We start from the raw sequence: 5000 nt of genomic DNA, 5'->3' as shown, positions 1-5000 counted from the left end.
CCGTGGACACCGCGGCTCCGCCTCGCAGAGCGAGACGGGTCAACCGCACGGCGCATTCGACCGCGGCGCGACGGGTCGCGGTGTTATACTAAGGGAGAAGTGCACGCGCTCCGGGAGCCTGACGGCGCACCCGCGCACCCACCGCCCCGACCCGAAAGCCGAAGGCGAAGGTTTGCGCGAGGCGCGAGCCCCGACGGAAGACACGATGAATCTCCCCGTTCGCTCGTTTGAGTTCCACAGGTTTACCCCTGAACGGTTTCACGTACTCTTTAACTCTCTCTTCAAAGTTCTTTTCAACTTTCCCTCACGGTACTTGTTCGCTATCGGTCTCGTGGTAGTATTTAGCCTTAGATGGAGTTTACCACCCACTTAGGGCTGCACTCTCAAGCAACCCGACTCTAGGGAGAGAGACCGTCGCGGCCGGCTACCGTCACCACGGGCCTGGCACCCTCTGCGGGTAAGCGGGCCCCGTTCAAGATGAACTTGGACAGGCAGCCGTGACTAATGACCGCGCGTGTATGTATAACTCTCCTCCCGAACGCTACATTTCCCGGCGGCCCGCCGGGGCCGCAGGATTCAGCGCTGGGCTCTTCCCGTTTCGCTCGCCGCTACTCGGGGAATCCTCGTTAGTTTCTTTTCCTCCGCTTACTGATATGCTTAAGTTCGGCGGGTGATCTCTCCTGATTTGAGGTCGACAACAAAAATTTTATAAATTCGAGAAGTACGCAAAGCAACAGTGTGCGCGTATTCTCGCCCGTGCAGACTCTGTCAAGCGGGCGCGAAACCGACGAGCGTCCGCGGAGGTGCGCGCGGCCGAGAGCGCGAAGATCGCCCCGGACAGCCGACCGCTCGCGCGGTAGACTGCCCAGTTTTCAGCGTCGTCGCTAGCTCAAGGCTCGCACGCGTTCCTCCGCGTTTGGTATAACGCAAGCGGAAATCGCGCGCATCGAGAGAGCACTTCGTCAAATTTAACCGGACGCCGAGGTCCCGGCGCGCGTCTCCGAGGAGACGACGCGCGCGGGCCCCGGCGACGCCGGCAACGCTCGCTCTGCGCGCCCCCGTCCGAGGACGGGGGCGAGAGAACAGTCTGGTCGCATTGTGTGCGCGACCCTCAAACAGGAGTGGTCCGTCGACAAACTACGTCTTGCTCGGACCGCAATGTGCGTTCGAAATGTCGATGCTCATGTGTCCTGCAGTTCACACTCTGACGCGCATTTAGCTGCGTTCTTCATCGACCCACGAGCCGAGTGATCCGCCGTTCAGGGTAATAATGATAAAACAAACATAAATAGATACGTTTTAGTTTTCGGTTTTTACAATTTGGTTTGCGTTTTCGAAATGTTTATAATTCCATTCGACAAAAAGATTAATTTTGTACCGCCGCCTTCACGGCGACGGGTAAAATTTCACCGGACGAGCGGATAGAGGACGGAGCCCTCCTCCGCTCGACGCCGGCGGTTCTCGGTTCGCATCGGCGCCCTAGGGCGATCTCCGACGCAGTAATTTAGCATTCGTTCGATTATGGTTTATATGTATAATATGTTTTGTTTCATAATAATATTTCATATCATGGAAAGCACAAACATTAAACACAGGAAATGATCCTTCCGCAGGTTCACCTACGGAAACCTTGTTACGACTTTTACTTCCTCTAAATGATCAAATTCGGTCAAACTTTCCGACGCGTCGGATGCCCGTGAGAGCTTCCGCGCACCAGTCCGAAGACCTCACCAAATCATCCATCGGTAGTAGCGACGGGCGGTGTGTACAAAGGGCAGGGACGCAATCAACGCGAGCTGGTGACTCGCTTTTACTAGGAATTCCTCGTTCATGGGGGAGAATTGCAAACCCCAATCCCTATCACGAAGGGGTTTCATCGGGTTACCCGGGCCGTTAGGCCAAGGAGGACACGCTGATCCCTTCAGTGTAGCGCGCGTGCGGCCCAGGACATCTAAGGGCATCACAGACCTGCTATTGCTCAATCTCGTGCGGCTATATATACCGCCGGTCCCTCTAAGAAGATTTTCATTGTACGCCGGTAGTGAAGACCGCGAAACGCACGACCCCGACGCGCGAACGCCGAAGCCGCGCGCACACGGACCCTCGTGATACCGGTTGCACGTCTATTTAATAGGCTAGAGTTACGTTCGTTACCGGAATTAACCTGACAAATCGCTCCACCAACTAAGAGCGGCCATGCACCACCACCCACCGAATCGAGAAAGAGCTGTTAATCCGTCAATCCTTCCAGTGTCCGGGCCTGGTGAGTTTTCCCGTGTTGAGTCGAATTAAGCCGCAGGCTCCACTCCTGGTGGTGCCCTTCCGTCAATTCCTTTAAGTTTCAGCTTTGCAACCATACTCCCCCCGGAGCCCGAAAGCTTTGGTTTCCCGGGAGCTGCCCACCGGGTTAAAATTATGAAACTTCGGCGGATCGCTGGCTGGCATCATTTATGGTTAGAACTACAGCGGTATCTAATCGCCTTCGAACCTCTAACTTTCGTTCTTGATTAATGAAAACACCTTTGGCAAATGCTTTCGCTTTAGTCCGTCTTGCGACGATCCAAGAATTTCACCTCTAACGTCTCAATACGAATGCCCCCAGTCGTCCCTATTAATCATTACCTCTGGTATCAGAAAGCCAACAAAACAGAACCGAGGTCCTATTCTATTATTCCATGCGTACAATATTCAGGCAAGTGTTAGCCCGCTTTGAGCACTCTAATTTGTTCAAAGTAAACAGCCGCGACGGCCCGCCTCGGTGCGCGGCCGACCGTGAGGCCGACCGACACACGCCGGCGGTGGACGCACCGGCGAGAAGCCCCGCAGACGTGCCTGTCGTACCGCATTCGGTAGACCGACACCGCAGGACACAATTTCAACTACGAGCTTTTTAACCGCAACAACTTTAGTATATGCTATTGGAGCTGGAATTACCGCGGCTGCTGGCACCAGACTTGCCCTCCAATGGATCCTCATTAAAGGATTTAAAGTGTAATCATTCCGATCACGAGGCCTCGGACGAGTCCCGTATCGTTATTTTTCGTCACTACCTCCCCGTGCCGGGAGTGGGTAATTTGCGCGCCTGCTGCCTTCCGTGGATGTGGTAGCCGTTTCTCAGGCTCCCTCTCCGGAATCGAACCCTGATTCCCCGTTACCCGTGACAACCATGGTAGTCGCATAAACTACCATCGACAGTTGATAAGGCAGACATTTGAAAGATGCGTCGCCGGTGCTAGACCGTGCGATCAGCTCAAAGTTATCTAGAGTCATCTCGAATGGCGACGGACGGGGCGCGAACCCCGCCGCCGATTGGTTTTTGATCTAATAAAAGCATTCCTCCCGTTACCGGTCAGAACCTCGTTTGCATGTATTAGCTCTAGAATTGCCACAGTTATCCAAGTAACCGTGTACGATCTAAGGAACCAAAACTGATATATTGAGCCATTCGCGGTTTCACCTTAATTCGGCTTTTACTGAGACTTGCATGGCTTAGTCTTTGAGACAAGCATATGATTACTGGCAGGATCAACCAGGGAGCTGCACCACCGTCGGAGGGTTTTTAATCCTCCGAACGACAGAGGCCCGCCCTCGCGTAGAGGGCGCGGACAACACGGCGTTAAAGAACACGCGACGGAGTCACCCGCACGAGTCACGCTCATTATGCGTACCGCTATATTCTCCCGCTCGGCGACCGTCGCTAGACGAAAGCTCCGCGGGAAAATTTTTGCTTCAAACGAAGAAAGCGCGCGTAGGACGGCTCCCGCCCGAGAGAGAGAGACCGCACCCGCGACGACGCTATCGTCCGATTTATAATTCCCATTCGTAAAACGTGTACACCGAAAGCGCACGCCTTTGGCGAGGCAACAGTGAGACGGGGATAAAATCCTCCGCCTTTGCTTTTGAAAATTCTGCTCGCGCGGAACTCCAGAGTCAAAACATGAGCGCGAACGCCGCGCAGAAGCGGGCGTCACGTAGTTTCTCGCAAATAACACCGCCGACACGACCGATAGGCCGCCGCAGTTTGCGAACGCCGTGCATCGAGAGCCCGCCACACTCGGCGGGCACAAAGCTGTGCCGGGTCGCGTTCTCGCTCGGGACGGCGCCGAGCGCGATGCGCCCGCTCCGACCCCTCGAAGGCGCGCAGGCGGCCGGGCCGTCGGGCCTCGGGCGGCTCGCGAAACCGGGCACAAGGCGCTCGGTCTCGGTAAATAAATTTACTCTCGTCACTTACTTTCGTATTCGCATTTTGGAAATTTTAAATTATTTCATTTAATCGATGATACCGACCGACCGTTCCCGGTGAGTTTAAAAAAACTTAATACAGAGGTACGTAGTTATTTCAAATTTACACAATAAGAACATATTTCAAATAAAAATAAAAACTTAACATAGATATAATAATAATAATAATAAATAACTAACATAACTAACTAAATATATAACTAACAGATCGAGCGATTAGTCATAATAGAACCGATATAGTTTTACATGACAAAATTTTTAAAAATAACTTATATCATCGATGTCGCTATTCCGAATTCCTGTAATATTCAAAAATCTGTTAGTGAAAAAATAAGAAAATACACAGATTTAGGAAATGAGAAAAAAAGAATTTGGCATTCTCAGACTATAAAAATATTACCATTCGTTATTTCGGCTACCGGCATTATACCTAGCTCTCTTATTAAAAATTTAGGCGTATTAGATCTATCAAAAAATTTATATATAAAGATGCAAAAGTCGGTCATTTTGAATACATGTAGGATAACAAAAGATTTTTTTAAATGTTTATGTTGAGGGATCTGTAGGATTTATTTATAGGCCCCGTTAGGAGTTCTACCGAGCCGAACCCTCCGATATGAAAATATCTGGAGTCGGTGAATTATTTTCCCATTTGATCTCTGTTGAGTTGACGTGTTGTTCTTGTATTGTTTTGTATTTATTTTACTTTTTTAAATTTAAATTCCATTGACAAAGATCAATTTTTTGCTAATAAGTAT

At 51.0% G+C, this 5000-nt stretch overlaps 3 non-coding genes across 3 annotated transcripts in view; all 3 read right to left on the bottom strand.

The window, feature by feature from the left end:
• The window catches only part of LOC149408429 (large subunit ribosomal RNA), a 4064-nt gene extending 3370 nt beyond the window's left edge, over positions 1 to 694 (bottom strand). The window contains exon 1 of the ribosomal RNA XR_016305611.1: positions 1 to 694. This exon is cut by the window's left edge and continues 3370 nt beyond it. This is a non-coding gene — a ribosomal RNA (large subunit ribosomal RNA).
• Positions 695 to 1105: 411 nt separating this feature from the next.
• On the bottom strand, positions 1106 to 1267 carry LOC149408428 (5.8S ribosomal RNA). The gene has a single exon (XR_016305608.1). It is a non-coding gene; the product is annotated as a 5.8S ribosomal RNA (ribosomal RNA).
• A 329-nt stretch (positions 1268 to 1596) lies between these two features.
• Positions 1597 to 3536, bottom strand: LOC149408427 (small subunit ribosomal RNA). Its single transcript, XR_016305610.1, has one exon. It is a non-coding gene; the product is annotated as a small subunit ribosomal RNA (ribosomal RNA).
• Positions 3537 to 5000: the final 1464 nt, after the last annotated feature.

The sequence above is a fragment of the Hesperophylax consimilis genome, unplaced genomic scaffold (genome assembly GCF_061612785.1).
Source record: "Hesperophylax consimilis isolate HC1 unplaced genomic scaffold, BYU_Hcon_1.0 scaffold_299, whole genome shotgun sequence".
Classification (NCBI taxonomy): Eukaryota; Metazoa; Arthropoda; class Insecta; order Trichoptera; family Limnephilidae; genus Hesperophylax; species Hesperophylax consimilis.
Note: the sequence above shows the minus strand (reverse complement) of the source record. Positions and strands in the feature narration are given on the sequence as shown.